This window comes from Canis aureus, chromosome 4 (genome assembly GCF_053574225.1).
Source record: "Canis aureus isolate CA01 chromosome 4, VMU_Caureus_v.1.0, whole genome shotgun sequence".
Taxonomy (NCBI): domain Eukaryota; kingdom Metazoa; phylum Chordata; class Mammalia; order Carnivora; family Canidae; genus Canis; species Canis aureus.
In genome coordinates, this window is record NC_135614.1 from 15,345,589 (window position 1) to 15,371,569 (window position 25,981).

Sequence of the window (25,981 nt, forward strand, 5' to 3'; positions counted from 1 at the left end):
TGGAGACGGGGTATCGAGTCTCCCTCAGGCTCCCTGAATGGAAGCCTACTTCTTCCTCTACCTGCGTCTCTGCCTCTCTCTCTCTCTCTGTGTGTCTGTCATGAATAAACAAATAAAATCTTTTTTTAAAAAACTGATTTTTAAAATGGGCAAAGGTCTTGAATAGACATTTTTTCAAAGAAAACATACAAATTGTAAAAGAGTATATGGAAAAAGTGATCAATATCATTAATCACCAGGGAAATGCAAATCAAAACCACAGTGTTGAAATCACTTTACTTGTTAAAATGACTGTTATCAAAAAGATAAAAGATAAGTTCTGGTGAGGAATATGAGAAAAAGGACCCTTGTGCACTATTTATAGGAATGTGAATTAGTACCCCACTATGGAAAACAGTATGGAAGTTCCTCAAAAAAATTAGAACTACCCTAAGATCCAGTAGTCTCACTTTGAGTATATATCTAAAGGAAATTAAATCACCATCTCGAAGAGATATCTGCACTCCTATGACATTGCAGCATCATTCACAATAGCCAGGACATGGAAACAACATAGATGTCCATTGATAGATGAATGGATAAAGAAATTGTAGTGAAAATACACAATGGAATATTATTCAGCTGTAAAAAGTAGGAAATCTTGCCATTTGTAAAATATGGATGGACTTGTAGGGCATTATGCTAAATGACACCTTAGAAATAGTGTGTGATCTCACTCATATGTGGAATCTAACAAAACCCGAACTCATAGAATTAGAGATAGATTCATCGTTATCAAGGACTGGAGAGTAGAAAAAACAAGGTGATGCTGGTCCAAGGGTACAAACTTTCAGTTATAAGATGAGTAGTTATGGTGACTATAGTTAATGATACTGTACTGTAGATCTTAAATACTCTTACTACCATCAAAACAAAAAAAAGTGTAATTATGTGAGGTGATGGATATGTTAACTAATTTTTGTGATAATCATTGTGCAACGTATACATGTATCAAATCATCACATTGTACACCTTAAACTTACACAATATATGTCAATTGTATTTCAATAAAGTTGGAAAGTAAGGTTTTTTAGTTTGGCAAAGGGCCCAAACAGACACTTCAAAAAGGAAGATCAATGAATGCCTAATAAGGATATAAGAAAGTGTTCAACATCATTAGTTATTAGGAAACTTCAAATTAAAGCTTCAGTGATATACCACTTGTATCCAGTAAAATAGCTAAAATTTAAATGACTGGCATAGTGAAAGTTGACAAGGGTGTAGAGAAACTGGAACTTTCATACAAGGTCGGTGAGAACATAAAGTGGTAAATATCTTTGGAAAAAGATTAAGTAGTTTTACTTAACTCTTACAGAGGTAAACAATATCTTACCCAGCAATTCCATTCCTAGCTAATAATCACAGTGAAATAAAAATATGTATGTTCCTTTAGCTCCCATGGCAAAGCAAATCATCAAAAACTATTTGTATTAGTGAAACCTGCTTTTGGTATTTCTGAGATTGAGACATGTTTTAAAACACTGCTTTCTCAAAATAAACTTTAACTTCAAATAAAAGCATAAATAATTTCCTGTCCATTTGGGAGATATTTCTGATTGAAAGAGTCATCAAAGCAAGTTTCAGAGACTAAATTTTCCCAAGTGATTTTTTTCTTGAGGTTCATATCATTCAACCCTATGCACACTCCCCTATGCACAATCTATTATATGAGAATTAAAGCAATAAAAATTATAAACCTTCATTGTACCTAAAACATAGTTTGGCAGATGAACACATAAGTATCTTTTTTAAGGGAAACAGTGATAAATGCTACAAGGGAGCTAGAATGAATTTTCTGCAAGAATATAGCTGTGATAACAGATTAATTTGTCAGAGAGTATAGGGAAATTCTTTATAGACAATTCAGAATTTTAACTGAACTTTAATAGGCAGATATGACAAAAATAAAAATTGTCAATTTCTTAAAGCTTTTATGTATTTATTAGTAATGTTCAATGAATTCACTCAATAGATATTAAATCAGCAAATAGTTACTAAGCACTTAGTATGTCAAATCTGGTAATTGGCATCCAAGGTACTTAGGAAGTACTTATATTTTATACACTTATTTCCATTTCCACTATGACAATCCTTAGTCCAAGGCATGAGTGGTCTCCTACTGGACTGAAAGGCTTCTTCAGTGACGTCCCCTTCTTTTCTCTTAATTTCCTCTGATGCATTCTTCTCACAGTATAATGATTTTTAAAAACCTAGAAATATATTAAAAGGCTTTTAAGTAAGTGATACTTGTTCTTGGAATGCTCTTTCCCTGCTCTCATGTTTCTGTGTCCTACTGGCACTTCAAATTCACATTCACATCCTCAGTGCTTCCTTCTCCTGACAACTCTATCTTCCCAACTCAAAACACATCTTCATTTTAGCACATTTCGATTTTAAATTTGTACTTAAATGTTGGTATGTTTCTGTATTATAATTCTCCCCAACAAGACTGTCAAGCACTTGAGAGCAGGGATTTTGCTTTTTTGGCTACCAATGAACACCTAGCATCCAGTACAGAATCAACACATAGTAGACACTGAATAAATATTTGTTTAATGTTGTATTGTGGCAAAATCAGGTATGATACTTGACTTCATGGAACTAACAGCCTTATGAGTGAGGCAGATGTTAATCACAGAAGTAAACAGAGAAAACTATAAATTGATAAGTGCTTGAAGTATAGCATATGATTTTATAAGAACATGTAATAGAAGGATGACTTTCCCAAAGAGGGTGCAACTGAGCTGAGATCTGAAAGATACCTGGAGAGAAGAGGTAACAAGCGCCTTTTAGTAAGAGAAAACAGCTTGTGAAAAAGCTTTGTTGTGGGTCAAACATGCTGGGTTAGAGCAATAGTTCTCAACTGGGGACTTTGTCAATGTCTGGAGGTATTTTGAATTGTCATAATAGAGGTGGGATGTGCTACTGTCATCTAATGGGTGGAGGCCAGAGATCCTGCTAACCATCCTATAAAGAATAGGATAGCTCTCCACAATAAAGAATTATCCAACCAAAATGTCAACAGTGCTAAACTTGAGAAATCTGGGTTACAGTATTGTTTCTCAAACACTTTTTTACTTTAATAAGAAATAAGTTTCACAACATAATCCAGTAAACAAGCACACAAAATTAAAAGCACTTACCTAAAATAATATTTACACTTCTTGCTTGTGATATACTATATTTTCTATTCAATCCTGGTTTTTGATGCTGGTCTCAATTCACTAAACTTATTTTGTGACATACTATTAAGTTTCAGTATGCAGCTAGAAAAATCCTATATTGGAGAACTAAAAGAAGGCAACTGGTTGGATCTCAAACATCAAGAGAAGATCTGGAAGTGGTAATAATGGTGAGGCAGACCAGGGTAAGACTCCTCAGGGCCTTATAGGCCATGTTAAGGATTTGGTCTCTATCCTAAGAGTAACAAGAAGACACTGAAAGATCGTGAGCAGGAATATGACATGATTAAATTTTAATTATAGTGCCCAACAAGAACTGTCGAAAAGAAATATAATGCATGCCATGTATTTAATATTATATTTTCCAGTATCCTCATTTCTTTAATAAGGTAAAAAATGGGTAAAATTAATTTTTAATACTATATTTTATTTAAACCAATAGGTCACTTCAACCTGCAACCATTATGTATGACTTGATGCTTGTATCATTGAGTTATTAACCCTTAGTTAATGAGTGCTAATATTGATCAGTATGAAAGCATTAGTCTTTCCTCATTACCTACCCCAAACTTCTCTGGCAGGCAGTTTTTAGCTCTTCTAATGTGTGTGTGTGTGTATGCGTGTGTGTGTAAAAATCTACCCATGTTCCATCCACCAAATACAAAAGCTATTACATATCTTTGCTTTATGGCATGTTAAACTCAGATGTGAGCTTACATCATGCATATTTGCTGACCACTCTGGGCTCTGCCTCTGGAGCTGCAGTTCACCCATCAGTCGCTCTGCCTCAACAAGAACAAGCATCATTATGTGTAGAATGATCTTTCCAAGTGTTACATTCTACAGCATATGTTCTTCTTACCAGAAGTTCTTCAAATACAAATAGGAAACAAAACATCTTTTTAAAGTTTGTTCATTATGGAAGTTATATATTTCATGTTAAATGCAAATAGATTTTATATATATGAAATAAAATGGGATGACACAGTATAAATTGCTCTGAATCCTTCTTTTCCCACTTAACCATAGCTGTCACCATCTTTCTATGTCATCAGAGCATTCTGCAGCATCTGTATCTAACAAGAAGTAGAAGAAATTCCTCATCCCTGGTTCCAAATTGCTTGCTGCTCTTTTTGCTATTATAAATAATGATGCATAAACATTTATGTTAGTGTTTCCACATTTGTTTTGTTATTTTTTAAATATAAATTTCCAGAGTAAAGTATTTCCATGCAAAAGGTCATGGAAATGTTAAAGGTCTTAGTACAGACAAACTGCTTCCAGAGAGGATAGCTGGGTTCTCCTTCTCGAGCAGTATGCCCTCCTGGAGTCCCAAAACACATACCTCTCCAATCAAATAGCTTGTGTTTGCCTATTTGATAGATGAGACAGTGTCATCTGAAGTTTGTATTAATTTGCATTTATTTTAATACCAGTAAGTCTGTATGAAATTTTTTATTTGTATATTAGTAATTTGTATTTCTTTATTTGTGCATTTATGCATGTGCTTAGTCCATTTTTCTCCCAGAAAAATTATCTTTTTCACATCCATTCATAAATTCTCTTACTATATTAAGAATATTATATGTTTTAAATATTTACTAGTTGGCCATTAACTAGGGGAGAGGAGGTCTTGGGTGATATTTTCATTTAAAACTCATGTCTTCAAGTCCGTCAATCTTTTTATGTAGCTTCTGACTTGATATCACATGAGCAAGTCATTCTTCAACATAGGTTACATAAACATTCATTAATATTTTCTTTTATATAACTTTTATGGTCTCATGTTTAATATTTAAATATTTAATCTGTATGTGATTAACTGATAAAAAGTAAGAATACAATTTAATTATTTTTTTCAAATAACTGATCCATTAGAACAATATACCAAAGGTATAATCAATTCTTTGCTCACTGACTTGATTTTCCAACTTTGTTATATAAAAATGTTCTACTCAATGAAGTAACATAGGATTGAGTACAGGGAAAGATACTTTGACAGCTAAAAAAAGTGGCGAGATCTCTAACTATGAAACATATGTCCAGTCTTTCTAAAATTTTGAGTGTTAGGCAATGTGTATGCAATTGCCAAAAGCCTCAATTAAATGTGAACTTAAAGTACAAAATAAATTTCCAAAGTTATTTCTTATCTCTGAGTTATAATTTCTAGTTCTCTCAGTTTACTTGAAACAACTTTTATAAAGCAGAGGAAATTGATTGGAAAGAAAATATGCCAGTGTTAAGCTTGAGCGAGTAATTGAGTTTCTAACTTTAATGTATCTTATTAACTTCCTTGAAATATTAATCGAGAAAAGTCAAATATCAAAATTCCTTTCTTGGTAAAGGGGTTCTTTTTGCTCTTAGTAATGACACAAATGTGAATTAATAGAAACATTTTTAACTTTCTATTATGGAAATTTAAAAACACAAATAAAAGTAGAGAGAATAATATGATAAACCTGATTTACCCACCATCAAGCTTCAATAATTATTAAGCTCGTACTTAGGGCTTCTGTGTTTACATTAAAAATCAAACCACCATCTCCCTAAAATAACGTAAAACATTTTCTTAAATCTTCAATAATCACTGTTCTTCACAAGTCCCCAATTGTTTTCTTTTTTAAAAAAATTTGCATACTTGATTGGTGATTCAAGTAAGGTGCATTATTGAAGTTTATTGATATCTGTCTCGTCTCTTTATAAATCCACCTTCAATATTCTGAGTTTTTATCTATGTATATTTTATTGTTGTTAAAGAAATTGGCTTTTCTGTCATATAGAATTCCCCTATAATCTGAATTTTATTGATTGCATCTCCATAGTGAGATATAGAAAAATGGTAAGATTCAGATTCAACTTTTTGTGTGTATGCCATGACCGTTTTATAGATGGTTTTATGTATTTCCATCAGGAGATGCATGCTATCTATTATCTCTATTTTTTAATACCAGTAACCACTGGTGATCATTACCAATACAGTAATGGTAATATTCTAATTCTACCACTTCTTCTTCATTTATTAGCTGGAATACGTAATAAGAAGCTTTGTTTCATCAGTTATTTGAGAACTGTAAGGTTCAGATAATACTGGAAAGTCTGGATAAGTATTTGGACCTCTCTACTTACTAGTTTTTAAAATAATGAGTTCTTCTCTAGCATACAGAAATCACAATGAATTCTAATTTTTGCATATTTGATATATCAAATGTTTCCATTCCAACTGATTATCCCATCTTGGTTCAGTGGAAACTAATTTAGGTTAACTGTTGGATCCTTTTGGTTATTGAGAGCCTGGTTGGTAACCTTTGTTTTATCAGTTACAACATGTGCCACATTTCCCTCTTACATTTCTTAAGCCAGAGCCAGGATTCAGCTATTTCTTTTAAAAACCTAGTTTCTTTAGCTGGAAAAATGATGTTTTGAAGACACAATCTGGGTGCTGATGAGACTCAACTGGGTTGATAATTGTTTATTGGCTTATAGAGAGAACCAGTCTACAAAGTACGTATTTTATTAAAAGGTATGTTGATAGGTCATATGAGTGCTTCCATTTTAAATTCAGAATTATATGTGTACATCAGTATCTCCTTCCCTTCATGATGAAAAGTTTGGTTTTCAATAATTTCAATATAATTACTTATTTGCTCTATCTCACACAACACATAAAACAGTCTCAGAATAACCATTGCCACCAATGATATAGTTATTAAAAATACCTTTTAAACATTTCTTTAAATTTTTTTTCTCTCCTTAGAGTAGATCCTGCTTGTAATATAAGGTCAAATTACTGAGTTTTAAAGTCATTTGGAATAGTAGTCTCTATGAGACTAGGTCAGCTGAAGATAGGATTAGTTTCATCCATGTTATTTTGTTTAGATTTTAAGAGATTGCATTTTCATTAAATTTTCTTTGATAATAATGTAACATTTTTTAAGTTTCCAAAGTCACATCTTCCAAACAAGGTGTATTTAAAGACATCTGTCTTTTCCACCGTATTTCTTTCTTCCCACTATATGTAAGCTTTTTAATTTGTTTCGAATTTTGGTTTTATGGTTCTCTTTTCATTGTTTTGTTAAAAACATCAATATCTCCTCTTTTTTAAACATTAGCATATTTTACCACCTTGTTTTTGTCCTCATCAGTATATCCTGGAGATCATTCCATAACTGTTTAGAAAGATATTTCTCATTCTATTTAAAGTACTCCATGTGCAGATATGCAATAGTTTGAACAACGAGTCTCCTACTGATAGATATTAAGATTGTTTCTAATCTTTTCTATTACCCTTAATGCTGTAATAGTCTTCTGCATCTTTTCAAATGTTTGCCCTTGTTTTGGCCATAATAGATTTCTACAAGTGTAGTTGCTGGGTCAAAGGGTAAACACATAGATAATTTTGTGAGATATTGGAAAATCCTCCTCCATAGACCATCTACAGTTCTAACAGTGTATAAAGTGTCTATTTATCCATAGCCTTTTCAATTAAGTATGCTGTCAGACTTTGGATTTTTGCCCATCTGATGGGTGAAGAAAGGGCTAACAGTACTTTTAATTTGCATTTCTTTTGTTATAAATGAGGTTAAGTATTTTTCCATATGGTTAAGAGCCATTTGATTTTCTATTTCTGTGAACTTTCTGTTCATTTCACTAGCATATTTTTATGGAACATTTTGCTCTATTTTCAGAAGTCTTTATATATTAGGGATTATTAGTCCATGTCTGTGATTAAATTGCAAATATTTCCCCAAAGGTTTTAATTTGTCTTTTTACTGTGTTTAATTAGCTATATACACTTTTTCAGTTTTCTGGAATTAAATTTATTGCTCTTCTATTGCTTCTAGACTGTTGAGACATATTTAGAAATATTTCCCCAAATTTCAGGTTATAGAAAATACATTCATGTTTTCTTCTAGTATGTGTAATGTTGTGTAGTTCTTTTCTATCCCCCTGAATTTATTCATTTATATCTTTGATTCATTTGGAAATTAATGTGGTGTACAAGAAAACTATTGGAGTAATATAAGTAATATGAAAAAAGATAGATGTAAAAACATCTTTGATACCCAAGCTATAATTTTAATGAACTATTTATTTTCTCCATTTCTCTACTATGCCTATTCTTATAGGGGAAAGAAAAAAATCACATGTCATATAATACAATTCCATGACTCAGTATATTATTTTTAGTTTTATTATATTAACAACTAACCAGACAATTGATGAGCTTAACCCCAATAAACTTGCCATAGAAAAGAAAGATGCAACACTTTTGGCCCATCTGAAAATTGCCAATAACATCTTAAATACATCATTACTAATATCAGCATTTCCATTTCTACACTTTTACTTCATTATAATAGCCTGAAGGCAATTTTTAAATGTTCCAAAACACCAAAAATTTCATAAACATGATGACAGTCTTCCCAAAACTATATTATGAACTAGAGTAGAAGAGTTGGTGATTTGCATATATGTAAAAACCAATATTTGGCTGATGTAGCATACTTTAGGGATATTAGTGGACAAAGTACAGAAAAATGTGTCACATGAAAACTTAAATCTAGGTTAAATTCCTAAAAATACATGAATTTATTTCAGCCTATTATGTCTTATTATGCTAGCTACTCTATTGCTGATACCATACTGTTTTAATTATTGCAACTTTATACATATTTTAATATCCGGTTGAGGTCATCAAATGAAGATGAGTCAGGACTTCTTCTCTTTACTTGAACTTCCCCAGCCCAGTACCCTTCTGTAGAGCACAATTAGAACAATCACACTTGGCAGTGATGTTTTATGGTTCATTGTGCTGTTGTGCATTGTCATTTCTAACACTCTATAAGAAGAAATATGACCATGGATGGTAGGCAGAATAATCCCTCCCTTAGAAAATGTCCATGTCTTAATCCCCAAAATCTGTGAGTATGTTAAGTAGCAGAGAGGAATTAAGATCACAGATATAATTAAAGTTTCTAGTTAGCTGACATTAAGATAGCAAGATTATACTAGATTAACAAATAGGCCCATGTAATCACAGGGGTCCTTGTACATGAAAGTGAGAGGCAGGAGAATTAGTACCAGAGTGATGCAAGATGCTAATAATGATTCAGGGAGCCATTGCTGGCTTTGAAGATGAAAAAAAGATTGTGGGTCAAAGATTGTGGGCAGTCTCCAAAAGTTGGAAAAGAAAGGAAAGGGAATCTCTTTTCAGGCCTCCAGAAGGAACACAGCTCTACTCATACCTTGAGTGTAACACGGTGAGATCACATCAGATTTCTGACCTCCAGAAATTTTTTTTTTAATATTTTTTTCTTTATTTATTTATGATAGTCACAGAGAGAGAGATTGGCAGAGAAACAGGCAGAGGGAGAAGCAGGCTCCATGCACCGGGAGCCCCACGTGGGATTCGATCCTAGGTCTCCAGGATCGCGCCCTGGGCCAAAGGCAGGCGCCAAACCGCTGCGCCACCCAGGGATCCCTGACCTCCAGAACTTTTATGTAATAATCTGTATTGTCTTAAGCCAGTTAATCTGTGGTATCTGTTGCATCCGCCATAGAAAACTAATACACCATGGAATTCTTTTTATTTTTTTTTTATTTTTAAATTTTTGTCTTAAAGATTTTATTTATTTATTCATAAGAGACACACAGAGAGAGGCAGGCTCCCTGCAGTGAGCCTGATGTACGGGGAGGGGGGTTACTCAATTTCAGGACCCCAGGATCACAACCCTAGCCAAGGCAGATGCTCAACCACTGAGCCACCCAGGCATCCCTGGAATTCTTTTTTAAATAAGCATTCCACAAATAATACATTGGGACACATTGTATTAAATTATGATTTGATTCAGTTTGAAATGAGTTATTCATATATTCACAGGAATCCCCAATATCTAGCCAAGAAACTAGGTGACCCAGGCAAAAATTATCTTACAATTTTATCCCTAAAACCTTCCTTCTATTCAAAAACTATGAGTAGACGTCCTACTATATGAAGAGCACATTTTGGTTATTTCATCTGTGCACACATCTGTGTGAACGCATACATACTCACAAAACTAAGTTTTAATAGGTTCCTAGTATTATTTTGTGCACCCTACTCACAGAATTTTATGCTATAAACTTGTGCTTAAATAATGCTTAAATATTATGCTTAAATAATGTATTTATTATTCAGGAGATTCAGATATGTCCCTACGTATCTTCCCCAATCCACTTTGGAATACACACAAAATCATGAGATTAACTGCATTTGCTGCTGATACTAATGGAAGTGCACTGTATTTGTGGGTATGTTTTTTTTTTTTTTTTTTTGTGGGGAAAAACATTTGAAGAACACCTCAAGGGCAATGGGTAACATTGAACACTCTCAGTAATGTATTAACATGGTTAAAACATTAGAGGAAAACAAGATTGAAAATATGGAAATATGGAGACTAGTCAGAAAGCAGTGGGAGATAACTAGAGGGAAAGATGCCTAAGATGCTGGCCACAGGAATGAAGAGAAGTGTTTGGATTCTAGAAAAACTTAGAAGTTAAAACTAACGGGATTAAGTTGTGGATTGGTGAGAGCAAGGAAAGACCTGAGGATCACAGTGAGCAACTGTGTAGAAGGTAGTAACAGATATAGATGGGAGGGGAAAATATATTTGTGGAAAAAGTCAGATGTAGAAGAGTTTACCTGCTAAATTGGAATGGAGGGGTGATATTATCACGGGTGCTAATATCCAAAATAACCTTTATAGGTGGGGATAAGAAACAATTCTCTGGTTTTAGTTTTCTAGCTCAAAGAAACTAGAAATAACAAATTTCAAAGCAAGATGGAGAACTTAAAACTAACTAAAGAAAAGGTCAGAGCAGGTATTGAGGTGCTCTTGGAGGGAGAGGTGATTTTTGTAGCTCTTCATATCATACTCTAGAGTTAGAGACCCATCTCATCTCCTTGTTGGATAACCCTAGTGTTACTTATCCTCACATATGGGCTATAATGCATCCCTGGAAAAAAACAGTGACCTGAATTATCTTAATGAGCCACGTGACCCAGGAAAGTGGGGACTGTTTTCCCAGAGCTATTCTGATTGATTGCATTCCCCGTGCATTAGTGACTAAAGTCCCCTATTTGGCTTTGGTTGTACAGATACTGCTGAAATGCATCACTGAAGCCTAACCAAGAACTTGTAAGAATAAGTGCTACCCAAGCAACGCAGAAGAAAATAAATGCAAAGACAGTCATAAAAAAGTGAAATGATATATCCTCACTTCAGTCACTTGATTCCTAACCTGAGGTAGACACTTCTCAGATTGATCACTGAGGCCTTTGGCATGAAAAAGTATGATTTTTGAGCCTGTATATTTTGAAGATTCCTGAAGAAAAACCTAACACAGGGCTGCTGAGTTTCCCCCAACATAATCTGCTCTGGAGACACTGTAGAAGCAAAAAAAATTATTGATCTGGAGAAATAACATAAAGACAGTGAGAAATCCCAGGGAGACTACAAGCTGTTGTGAATTGGTCTGGGAGGAATCAGGAATCCCTTTAGGACCAATGCAGCTTGACAGCAGCAATGAAATATAGATTGGGGCAGATTTTTTAAGCTCTGCTCTTGTCTTACCCTTTGTTGTGTTGGGATAATCATTGCTTGCTCCTTTACATCAAAAATCACACATAACACAAAGGTCTATGGTGTGGATGTTCTTAGAGCAGCCTTTTGAGGGGGAGGGGCTGGTGTAGGAATAACTGTCTAGTAACCCTTGCCTAGTCATTAATCCAATCTCCTCTCCACCAAACCCCCAGGGCTGGAAATTTATAACCTGAAAGGATTGTCACCTCCTAGTGTTGCTTCTAAGAGTTTAGAAGTGAATGCCAAAACAGAGCTATTGCCTAATGGAATGGAGCAAACTAGATTAGTCTGAGGGATTCTGTGGTGCCTAGGGCTCTATAGCTTATTCCTCTAATCCTTCCTTCTTAATCATTCAGTCCTTCAGTCCTTCAGTCCTTCCCTTGTATAGCATAGAATTTTCAGTCTGTGGGTGTGGACTCAATATGGTGACTAGTTACTAGTATTTTTCAATTAAATCAAATAGACCACGAAATACCACAGTGCATTGCTCACCATAAAATAAATATTATTTTGTAATATATGTCCAAAATAGATTTACAAATATCATTTTGTAATGTATATCAAATGGGTCATGAGAGGTAAAATGTATTTCTTATTGCAGAATAAGATCAAAAAAGTTTAAGAGCCTCATATGGCTGTTATCCCCAGGCAAACATAACTTCAAACACAGCTGAGATGCAAACTATAACATAAAGGTAATACACTGAGCAAAAATAACTGCATGATGAAGAACTTTTGGAATAGATAATCCAAATAAGCATAAAGAATGTACTTAAATGGAAAATGAGGATATTAAGAGTGTTACAAAGTTCTAAGAAGAAAGAAAAAAAGAACAAGGTGAAATATGAGGTGTGAAAGTGTGATGGGTGAATAAAGAGCACTAGTTTGTAATTTGTAAAACAAATTAGTGTGCTGAAATAGCAGATTGAAGACCTTTCCCAAAAGACAGCAAGAAAAGAAAATAAATAGGACATACATACAAAGAGAATAATACTTGTAAAGATTACAAATGTAAGCAAAAGCAGATGGGTAATAGAAGTACTAGATGGATATTTTTTAAAAACACAAATGAAAAAATATTTGATAAAAAAATGAATTTCCCAACTTATAGAAAGATTGAAAAGAGGACCTTTATGGAGCACAAAATAATAGATAAAACCCTACATCTGTACATAATATAGTAAACTAACATCCAAAAAAAAAAAAAAAGAAATTCTAAAAGCTTCCAGAATGAAAGAGCAAATATATTACAAAGAAACAAGATTACACTGAAAAGAAAGAAGCAAGAAGATAATATAGTATTATTCCTAAGGTGTAGAAAGAAAAAGTCTGTGACCATAATATTTTATATTTACCAATATGTCATTTAAATCTGATTGAAAAAATATCCTCACAAGATTTGCCAGACAAAGTCCAAACTTTGGTGCCCTCTTTAAGGAAAGTGCTCTAACAAAATAGAGCTAGTCTCTGGAGAATAAAGATATGCAGAAATTAATGTACTTAAATCACTTTTTAAAACATATTGTCATATAAAAAATAAGAACAACTTAAGTAAAAAAGACATCTGAAACAAATTAGAACTAAAATTCTAGAAAAATCAAAAGAATAAATAATGCAAGAGAGAATATTTCTCTTTTGGAAGGAAGATATGGCTTTATATTTCAATAAATGAATATAAAATGTAATTTTTTAGAAAACTACAACTTACCAAAAATAACCCAGTGGAGATAAAGAATCTGAACAGATCATTTTCCATAGAAGAAATAAAAATAGTAAAAGAGAACCTCCCACCCCCCCACCCCCCCACACACACAAAAGGACTAGGTACAGAAGATTTCACAGGCAAATTCTACCAACTTTACTTTTATGAAGCAATTAAAACATGATGCAAAAGCCTGACAAAGATTTCTTCATAAAAAATACAGACTAATCTCACTTAAAAATATAATACTGCAGAATTTTTATACAACTCGTATATTAGCAAACAGAATCGAACAACACATTGGAGCATGATTATTATGACTAAATAGACTTGTGTGGTTTGACATTTGAAAACCCTTACTATAATTCATCATTATAGTCAAGTAAAGGCAAAAAATTATCATCTCCATAGATACAGGAAAGGTACTTGACAAAATTCAATTATAGATTTTATTAATTTTAAAAACAATAAAATAGGAATGAATGAAGAAGTTCTTAACATTTTGTCTACCTACCTACCTACGTGTCTATCTATTCAAATGCTAGTGTATTTCTGTCCTACAAAGATCCAGAAAAGGCTAGCCACTAGTTCCTTTGCTATTAAACATTGTGTTGGGGTTTCTGACCAATCCAATTAGATAGAAGTATGTACTATGAATAAAACGTTATGTCCTCCTAGAATTCTTATGTTGAAACTCTAATCCCCAATGTGATAATATTTGATGACAAGACATGTAGGTGGTAAGGGTGAAGCCTTCATGATGAGGGTGAAGCCTTCATGATGGGATTACTGCCCTTTTAAGAAGAGACCGGTAAGGGCTTGCTTCACCCTGCTCTCTCCAGAATGTGGGGATATAACTAGGAAGAGGGCTTTCACCAGGAACCAAATTATCTGGCACCTTGATCTTGGGCTACACAGCCTCCAGAACTGTGAGAAACAGATTTCTGTTGTTTAAGCCATCTGGACTATGGTATCTTGTTTAAACAGCCTGACCAGACTAAGACAGTATGTAGTATGCTCCCTTTAATTTAAGAAAGTAGATGGATACATATATTTTAAAGCATTTACCTGCAAGGAATGAAGGGAACAGGACAAAGAGATTGAGATAAAAACTAGACTCATATGAATATAACTAATTGATCATTGATAAAGAAGTAAATACAATTCAATGGAAGAAGGTACTCTTTTCAACAAATGGTGCCAGAGTATTGGTATTCATATGCAAAAAGATAAATCAGAACAGAATCCTTTCACATAAATGAACTAAATATAATTTTACTATGCAATCCAACAATTGCATTCCTACATACTTACCCAAATAAGATGTCCACACAAAAGTGACAAACAAATATTTAGAGTGGCTTGATTCGTAATTGCCAAAAACTGAAAGTGACCAAAACGTCCTTCAATAGGTGAATAAAGAGCAGTAATACATACAATGGAATATTATTCAGTGATAAAAATAAATTACTTATCAAGTCATGAAAAAAATGGAAGAATCTAAAATGTGTACTGTTAACTCAAAGCCATCAGTCTGGAAAGGCTGCATACTATATCATTTTAACGATATGACATTTTGGGAAAAGCAAAAAGTAAAAGATCAGTGGTTGCCAAGTTTAGGAGGAGAGAGAAAGGATGAAAGGCAGAGCACAGGGGATTTTTAGGGTGTAAAACCATGCTGTAAGAAACTTTAGTGGTAGGGCACCTGGGTAGCTCAGTCGGTTAAGCATCTGCCATTAGCTCAGGTCATGATCCCTGGGTCCCTGGATTGAGTCCCACATTGGGCTCCCTGGTCAGCGAGAAGTCTGTTTCTCCCTCTCCCTTTAGCCCTCCCTCCTGCTCATGCTCTCTCTCTTGCTCTCTCTCAAATAAAATCTTAAAAAAAAAAAGAAATTTTAATGGTGAATACATATTATTATGCATTTGTCAAAACCCATAGAATTGTACAACACAAAGAGTGAATCACAATGTAATGATTATTAATTAGTTATTAATAATGTATCAATATTTTTCATTAATTGTAATGTACAACACTCATGTACCATACTAAAGCAAGAGCCTAACAATAGGAAAAACTGGGGTTGGATATATTGGTTGGGTATATGGAACTCTACACTATCTGCTAAATTATCCTATAAATCTAAGAATGTGCTAAAAAAAAGATGGTAATTTTTGCCAGTTTTATTGAGATGTAACTGGTGTATAATATTGTCTAAGTTTAAGGTGTACAATATATAATGATTTGGTATGTGTATATTTATGAATTGAATACCAAAAATGTAGTTAATACCCATCACCTCAAACAAAAATTGTTTCCTTATGATGAAAACTTTTAAGATCTATTTTCTTAGCATCCTTCCAATATACAATACAGTATTGTTATAGTTATCATGCTGTACATGAAATCCCAAATTATCTTATAACTGGAAGTTAATGTTTTTTGACCATCCCTCCAATCCCCCTAACTCCTACCTCCTGCCTCTGGCAACCACATCTGCTCTCTGTTTCTATAAATTTGGTTTTTTAGATCACACATATTAGTGAGATCATATAGTAGTCTTTCTGACTTAATTCATTTAACATAATTCTTCAAAGTCCATCCATGTGTCACAAATGGTAGGATCCCTTTTTTGGGGGGAGGGTTAATAATATTCTTCATCCATTGATGGAAACTTAGGTTGTTTCCATGTCTTGGCTCTTATAAGTAATGCTTATGAACATAGGGTTACCTATATCTCTTCAGGATAGTGATTTTTTTTTCCTTTGGATAAATATCTAAGGGTTTTTCTTTTTTTTTAATTTTTATTTATTTATGTATGATAGTCACAGAGAGAGAGGCAGAGACACAGGCAGAGGGAGAAGCAGGCTCCATGCACCGGGAGCCCGACATGGGATTTGATCCCGGGTCTCCAGGATCGTGCCCTGGGCCAAAGGCAGGCGCTAAACCGCTGCGCCACCCAGGGATCCCCCCCTGGATAAATATCTAGAAGTGGAATTGCTGCATCATATGGCAACTCATCTGTTAATTATTTTTAAAAATAGAATGAAATGAATGTATATGTGTATCATGTGAGATACAGAGATACTGCTCCAAGTGAGTTTAAAACATAATAGTTTGACTACTTAGACCAATGAATAAATCATAAGGATAAAAGACCTGCAAAAACTAAATAATTTTTAAAAGATTTTATTTATATATTCATGAGAGACACACAGAGAGGCAGAGACACAGGCAGAGCGAGAAACAGGCTTCCTGCAAGGAGCCCAATGTGGAACTTAATCCCTGGACCTGGGATCACTTCCTGAGACAAAGGCAGATGCTCAATTGCTGAGCCACCCAGGCATCCCCCAAAAAATAAATCTTGAGCTATTTCAACAATCATATTATTGGTGGTACTTTAGGTATTATTCTTCTGATATTGTTGTGTGTGTAATGTAGGATCCAGTAAGTAGTTATTATTTGATAAACTAATCCTTTTTTTTCTTAAAAATTTATTTATTTATTTATTTTAGAAAGAGAGAAAAAAAGTGAGTGGTGGGCAGAGGGAGAAGGAGAGAGAGATCTCGAGAAGTCTCCCTGCTAAGTATGAAGCCTAACACTGGACTTGATCCTATAACCCTGAGATCATTACCTGTGCTGAAATCAGGAGTCATCCACTTAACTACTGAGCCACCCAGTGGCTTTTAAATGTTTTTAAACTTTTAAAAGTTAAAAAAAGAAACAAAATTCTATGATTCTGAATTAGAATAATAAGAATTAATTACATATTCCTAGCTTTATCTATGGAAAAATTTTAAATAATCAACCACCTGTATAAGTAATATGCACCCCTAACACCCAGATTATGGCATTTTATTCTAAAAAGAAGGAAGGCTCCTCAGGGAAATGACAGATTCAAGTTTAGGGCCAGAAAGGTACATGAAAAATGTGAATATCATAATGAAAAGAAGGAGGCTGTCAAAACCTACTGTTACTATGTCAAAATGATTTAGGAGCCAAATTGAAGGGTCCAAGGGTGGAAAAATTAGAGCATCAATAATGAAAATAATTTCAATGGCTAGAAACATACGAAATATATTTAAATCCATGAGTTCATGGTGACTTTTTTTAAAAAGAAAAAAGAATAGAAAACAGCAAATGATTCCTGTTTGAGGAAGCCAGATATTATAGTTAATTTTATGCATTAATTTGAATGGACCCTGGAGTAACCTGATATTTGCTCAAACATTATTCTAGATATATCTATGAGGGTGTTTTATATGAGATTAACCTTTGAATTGTTAAACTGAGTAATGCAGATTGTCCTTTCTAGTGTGGGTGGCCCTTATCCAATCAGTAGAAGGCCTGAATAGAACAAAAAATCTGATTCTCTCTGAAGAATGAACTTCACCTCCCTCACTGCTGACCTAGGACATCAGTCTTCTCTTGCTCTTGGGCTGGAACTTAACACCATCAGCTCCCCTGGTTCTCAGGCCTTCAGATTCAGACTGGAACTATAGCACTGGCTTCCTGGGTCTCAGCTTACTGTTTGCAGGTCTTGGGATTTAGCCTCTATACATGTGAGCCAATTCCTTAAAATAAACTTCTTAAACACACATACACATTCTATTGGCCGTTTCTCTGGAGATCCCTGATTACCAGGGAATCATCTTATTACTTTGAAAATGTGTAAATAAAAAGAATCAAACTGTAATCCTGGCTTTGATTATGAATAGTATCAGGTATCATTGCCTTACCAAATAGATGAGAAGTTTGTTTAACCTTACGGAAGAATTCCAGCTAAAAATTAACAAAGTAATGACAATTAAAATATCATCATTTTGCAACTTCTAATGACTTAATGGGTCTAAGAATTGATCACCAAAGACAGAACTATGTAGTATGTGTCTCTTGACTGAAAAACAAAACATCACCTTTGAGGAACTCTTATCAAGATGCCAGATTCAAGTATTAATGTGTAGGGAATACAATGACCAGAGAAACATGTTAAATGGCATCAGAGCGATACAATCTGTAAAAATGCCAACTATGAGTAAATCTATAGAATAACCAATAGATCTTTACCAACAGTAGAAAAAAAGAAAAGATTGTAAGAAAAAAAAAAACTATGAAGAGAGAAGCTAGAGATTAAAAATGTTTTTAAAGAAAAATTTCAATGGATGGGCCTTATTTGAATTCTAATTCAAAAAAAAGAAAATTACAAAAAATAAAGGATGAGCAGAGGGATGCATGCATCTCTTCAGATTGGTGTTTTTGTTTTCTTTGGATAAATACTCAGAAATGGAATCGTTGGATTATATGGTAGTGTAGTTTTTATTTTATTGAGGAACCTCCATACTGTTTTCCATAGTGGCTGCACCAATTCATGTTCCCAGCAACAGTGCTTGATGATTCCCTTTTCTCTACATCCTCACCAACACTTGTTATTTTTTTGCTTTTTTATAGTAGCCAGTCTGACAGATATGATGTGATATCTTATTGTTGTACACCTGAAACTAATAGACTATTGTATGTCAGTTACACTGAAATAAAAAATAGAAATAAACGATGATCTATAACTTTTAATGCTTTATATTTGCTGATTTAATAATTGTGTTTATTTTTTGAGATTCCTTATCTTTTACAGATACTTCCTAAGATATTTATTGATAAAATTATTTGCTTTTTGGGATTTTGCTTCAAAATAATGCAAGAAAAGGATAAGTGAGTGGGAGAGGGGAACAGGAGCTGATGATTCTGAGGTTTGTGTGAGTCCAGGTCACTTAATAATTCTTTCTGTGCACTCTTAGTATATTTTAAAATGTCCATGATTGCACATTTTTTTATGTTACTAATGCATAGTTAAGAGTGTTATCTGGACTATTTTTAAAAGCAAATCATTAACATTTGTCCAGCGATTTTTAAAAAATGTACTCATAATAGAGGAAGAATAGTGTGGGGGGCGGGAAACAGGATTAGAAGCCAAACTTTGATTTGTGGATTTAATGGTGGAGCAATAAAAATATTTTATGTGATTATAAAATAAAATTCAATCAAAAAGAAATCATTAAAAATCTAAAAATTAAACAAATGAAGCTAACTCAGTATCCAGTTGGTGGCATTTCACGCAGAGAAGATCTATTCCAAATGACTTTAAAATGCAGTAATTTTATTTTACACTCTCAGTGGGAAATAATACAAGAATAAACCATTTTCAGTAATCATGTTTTTGGTGGTAGCAATGGTATTATTCTAAAACTGGTGTTTTGTAATCTGTGATAAAGCAAATGAGTAATTTTTTTTTTTTTTTTTTTTTGTCACTGAGAACTGAGATTTGGGTCATGGGAGAAAATAGATATGATGTAAATTTAATGACAATAAGTAAATACTCAGTTCTGAATTTGACTTTGAAGTAATAGTGAAAGTACATAATGTATTTAATCTTCTAATGTTTTTTCTTGCTCTAGCCATGAAAAGTCCTAGAAAAAATGACCAGTATCAACAATGTATTAGATTCTGATTGTTGCTATAACAAACTACCATTTAGTGGCTTAAAAATAGCACAAATATTCTGTTACACTTCTGGAGGTCAGAAATACAAATTCAGTTTGAGCTAAATTCAAATTGTCAGCGGAACTGGTTCCTTCTGGAGGCTCTAGGAAAGGAGCGATTTCCTTGCTTTTCCCCACTTTCATAGGCTGCCTGCATAGAATGTAGCTTTTTATAATTGGTTATAGTAAATATTTCAGAATATACCTCTAAAAGATAAAAACTCAACTATTTATGGGTAAAATGACATGAAATCTTAGATTTGCTTAAAATTTTTTTGCTTAAAATAATTTTTTGGGTGTGTGGGCATGAAGAAGTTATAGATGAAACAACATTGGCAATGTGTTTCTAACAGTTGAAGTAGGATGCTGGTCTATTGGTTTCATTAAATAATTTTCTCTGGTTTTTTATTTGATGTAAATTTTACATATTAAAAAGTATTTTGAGGCACATGGGTGGCTCAGTTGGTTAAGCATCTGCCTCCAGATCAGGTCATGATCCCAGGGTCCTGGGATTGAGCCCCACATCTGGCTTCGTGTTCAGCATGGAGTCTGCTTCTCCCTTTCCTACCTGCTTATGCTCTCTCTCAGTATCTTTCTCTCTCAAATAAATAAATAAAATCTTTTTTTTAAAGTGTTTTACAAAAATCTTTAGAGATAAATAAATGTAACTATGATTCTTAGGTTAAGGTAACCACATAGAAACAAATACATTCATAAACAAAAGAACACATAGCTTAAAATTCAAACCAGATAAAAGTAAATTTAATATGTCCAATAGAAAATAAGGAAGAAGAAAAATAAGAGTAAAACAATTCAAAACTATTAAAAGATAAGCAGGTAGAAACATTAATATACCACAAATAAATGGAGCAAAGTTATGCAGGAAAAAATAGACAATCTGAATAGACCTAGATCTGTTTTTAAATTTGATCAATAATTAATAACCATCTGAAACAGAAAGCATCAGTCCCAGAAGGGTTCCCTGGTAAATTCTACCAAACATTTAAAAAATAAATTGTTAGGACATACTAGGTGGTTCAGTGGTTGAGCATCTGTCTTTGGCTTAGGTCATGATCCTGGCATCTTGGGATTGAGTCCCATATTCAGGCTCCCTACAGGGAGCCTGCTTCTCCCTCTGCCTATGTCTCTGCCTATCTCTCTGTGTCTTTCATGAATAAATAAATAAAATCTCTTAAAAAAGAAATAAATTATTGATTCACTGCAATCTCTTTCAGAAGATAAAAACAGAGGGAATACTTTCTAATCCATTCTATAGGTCTAGTATTACTCTAATACCAAAATTAGATGACAAAAATTAGAAATTATAAGAAAAGAAAACTACACACTATATCTCTCACGAATATGAATGTAAAAATCCCCAAGAAAACAGCAAACTGAACTCAACAATGTATAAAAAGAATTATCCACCATGTCCAATCGAGATTTATCCTAGATGTGCAAGCCTTGTTCAACATTCAAAAATCAATTAAAGTAATCCATCACATCTACAGACGAAAGAAGAAGAAATATTATACATCCATATCAATAGATGCAGAAAAAGTAGTTGACAAATTTCAACACCCATTCAAAAAAACAAACAAACAAAACAAAAAAAACAAAAACAAAAAAATGGTTTCAGTAAACTAGGACTAGAGAGGAATTTCCTCAGCTTGATAAAGAATACCTACAAAAAAACTATAGCTAATATCATTAGCTCATCATTAATGGTGAGAAACTGGAAATTCCTAAGATCAGGTTAAGACAGGAGTTCCCTTTCACCACTTCTTTTCAACATTGTAGTGGAAATTCTAGCTAATGCAGTAAGAAAAGGAAATAAAGATTGGGGAGGAAGAAATAAAATCATCTTTGTTTGTAGATGACATGATTGTAGATGTCTATGTAGAAAGTCTGAAAGAATTGACAAAAAACAAAAAAACAAAAAAAAATGGAACTAAAAAGTGATTATAGCAAGGTTTCAGGATACAAATTTCATACAAAAAAGTCCATTACTTATTTATATACCAGCAATGAACAAGTGGAATTTGAAAATAAAAATGTAATATCATTTATGTTAGCACCCTCAAAATACTTAAGAATAAATCTAACAAAATGTGTACGAGATCTATATGAAAAAAAAAACAAAAAGCTCTGATAAACAAATTCCAAGAAAAACTAAATAAGTGGAGAAATATTCCATGTCATGGATAGGAAGATTCAATATTGTCAAGATGTCAGTTCTTCACAACTTGATGAAGGTATTCAATGCAACCACAATAAAAACCCCAACAAACTATTTTATGGATATTGAAAAATGCATTCTAAAGCCTATATGGAGGAGCAAAAGACCCAGAACAACCAACACAATGTTGAAGAAGAACAAATTGGGTGACTGACACTATCTGACTTCAAGGTTTACTATCAAGCTACAGTAATCAAGACAATGTGGTATTGGTGAAAGAAGAGATGAATATAGATCAATAGGAGAGAAAAGAGGGCCCAGAAACAGACCACATAAATATAGTCAACTGATATTTTGCAAAGAAACAAAGGCAACACAAGGAGCAGACTATCTTTTCAACAAATGGTGTTCAACCAACTGGACATCCACAAGAAAAAAATCTAGACACAGACCTTACACTTTTCACAAAAATTAACTCAAAATCGATCACAGGCCTAAATATAGAATACAAAACCATAAGAATCCTATAAGATAACAGGAGAAAACAAAGGTGTACTTATGTACAGTGATGACTTTTTAGATACAACACCAAAGGCATATTCAGGAAAGAAAGCATTGTTAAGCTGGACATCACTAAAATTATAAACTTTTGCCTTGTGAAAAACAATGTTAAGAGAATGAACAGGAAAGCCCCAGACTGGCAGAAAATATTTGCAAATGGCACACTTGAAAGTGTACTGTTATCCAAAATATGCAAGGAACTCTTAAACTCACTAATAAGAAAAACAACCCAATTTTAAAAACTGGCCATAGACCTTAACAGATACTTCACCAGAGAAGATGTACAGATGGCAAATCGGCATATAAAAAGATGTTCCACATCATATGTCATTAGGGAAATGAAAATTAAAACAAGGAGGTACCACTATGCATTTATTGGAATAGCCAAAATCCATTCAATCACCAAATGATGACAAGGATGTCAAGTAACAGCACCTGACATTTATTGCTGATGGAAATGCAAAATGGCACAGCTACTTTGGAAGACAATTTGGCTGTTTCTTACAAAATTATACATATATCTTATGGTGTGATCCAGCAGTCATGCTCCTTGCTATTTACCCCAAAAAGTGAAAGCTTATGTCCACACAAAAACTTGCACATGAATGTTTGTAGCAGATTGTTCATAATTATCAAAACTTGGAAGCAACCAAAATGTCCTTCATTAGGTGAATGAATAAATAACCTATGCTACATCTAGACAATGGAAAATTATTCAGCTCCAAAAATAAATGAATTATCAAGCCATGAAAAGATTTGGAAGAATCTTAAATGCATATTAAAAGAAATAAGTCAGTCTGAAAAGGCTATATCCTATATGATTCCAACTCTGATATTCTGGAAAAGACAAACCTATGGAGGTAGTAAAAAGTTCCATGGTTGCCAATGTGGGGGCAGGGGATGAACAGAATAAACAGGTGGAATACAAAGGATTCTTAGAGGAATGAAAACTCTCTGTTTGATGATAGGTGCACATCATTATACATTTGTTTAACCCCATAGAATGTTCAACACTATCAGAGGATCATATTGTAAACTGTAGACTTTGGGTGAATATGATGTGTTAGTGTAAGTTCACCAATTATAACAAATGTAGCATTCTGGTGGGGGATGATGATAATGTGTGTGTGGATTCAGGTGGTATACGGATAACCTCTGTACTTCCCCCTCAATTTTACTGTGAAGTGATACCTCTCTAAGGAAATGAAGTCATAATAGTCAAAAAAAAAAAAAAAAAAAAAGGCAAGGAGAGGACTTACATCACCAGATATTGACATATGATGAATGCATTCTAACAAAAAATTTCTACTCTCACAGAAGCAGACAAATTATAACAGATTAAAGAACTCAGAAACAGACCATTTTTTGTATGATGAGCATTGTACTATAATGGGGGAAGAGACAGACTAATAAATGGCGGGGAACTCTGGCTCATTATATGAAAAAAATAAAACTGGTTTTCACTTAACACTGAAACTAAAGGACAATATGGGGTGGATTAACATAAATGTGAAAGGTAAAACTACAAAGTTAAAACAACTGTAAAAACTAGAGGGAGAAAACCATCAAGGGCACTAGAGAATGAATAAGCAGTAAAACGACAGAGGGGAGTTAACACTTGCTAGAAGGAAAGAGTATGAAGTGAGCTCCTCCATATTTGTTGTTGTTGTTGTTGTAACCTGAGGGCAAAGATTGTATGAGCTAGCTAAAACTTTAATGAAAAGCATGCAGACTAGCTCTCTTCAAGACCAGAGGACAGAGTTCAGAGCAACTATCATAATGGGAAGTGAGAGGAAAATTCCAGAATGTAGAAATACAGACAGAGAAAATCTCACATTCTTTTTATGAACTTTGTCCAAATCTTTGGGTGATACCTGAACATATTCACAGAATAGATTTAGTAGCCTAGCTAATGATAAAAGAACTGAACTAAAGTTTGGACTGTCATTCACTAGAGGGGAGATAGAGATTCTCATTTTGAGTTCAAAATGATTTAATTGCCTACTAGAAGAAAAAAGAATCAACATGCTTTGAAGGAATGTAACAGAATCCCCAGTCTCCATGATATATCATTCCAAATGTCCAAGACAGAGTTCAAAATTACTTGTAAAAGAAACAGAAGAATGCTATCCTTTCTAAATAGAAAAGATAATCAGAGACCAAACGACCAAACCTGAGATGACTCACATGTTGGAATTATTAGAGAAGGACTTAAAAATATCTACCGTAACTATGTTCAATATTGTAAATAAAAATATGTTTACACTGAATGAAAAGATAGAAATTTTCAGCACAGACATAGGAGCTATAGAAAGAAACTACAGGAATTCTAGAACTGGAAAATAGATCATCAAAAACTTCACTGGCTGGCCTAACATCAGAATGGAAATGACAGAGAAAGAGGAGACTGATAAATAGAAATTATTCAATCTGAAGATGAGAGAAAAAAATTAGAGAAAAGAAATAGCTTTTAAGGACCAATAGGACAATATCAAATATTCTGTTATAGGTGATTTGGAATTATAGAAGGAGAAGAGAGAGAGAGAATGGAACGAAGTAAGGATTTTTTTAAAAGTTGATAATGTTGAAAAATATCTTTGTGTTTTGAACTAAATTCCCAAAACACAAATGATATGTGAAAATTGTATACAAACACTGTATTGAGGGCATCAAATACAGAAGCACTCAAGTTGAATATATTCAGGGAAATAGATGCATTTAGACATTACACTCCTTACAAATGTGTTCAAAAAGCAGAATAAGTAAATGGAAAATACAGATAATTTAAAAGATGATATGGGGAAACTAGCTCACTATGATTCTCAATCTCTCTATTTGCTATTCTTTCTTATTTACATATAAATTCTATGCAAAATCAACCCCTGAACTCATTACAGAGTTGCTTACCTGAATTCCTTCACACCTAAACTACTCTTCTCCACTGTGACCTTTGACAAATGGGAATAATTTTCAAAACTTTCATACAACTCACATGACGAGCTGAAGAAAGAATCTGAGGATCCAGCAGAGACTGGGGCAAATTTACTACAAAAGGCAATCCTGTTCCTTTTGGTTTCTGAGACATCCTCGGGAATAAATGGCTAATTCAAGAAGGAAGTCAGTTACCAGTTATCATCAAATTGAGCTCAAAAATATAGCCAAGTAG

The 25,981-nt window shown here is 33.5% G+C and overlaps 2 long non-coding RNA genes across 2 annotated transcripts in view; one reads left to right on the forward strand and one right to left on the reverse strand.

The window, feature by feature from the left end:
• LOC144312228 (uncharacterized) overlaps positions 1-25,981 on the forward strand; it is a 113,811-nt gene that overhangs the window by 45,320 nt on the left and 42,510 nt on the right. The gene's annotated exons all lie outside the window — the stretch shown is intronic.
• The window catches only part of LOC144312227 (uncharacterized), a 158,483-nt gene continuing 134,452 nt past the window's right edge, over positions 1,951-25,981 (reverse strand). The window contains exon 3 of the long non-coding RNA XR_013377697.1: positions 1,951-2,249. This is a non-coding gene — a long non-coding RNA (uncharacterized LOC144312227). The remainder of the gene's footprint in view (positions 2,250-25,981) is intronic.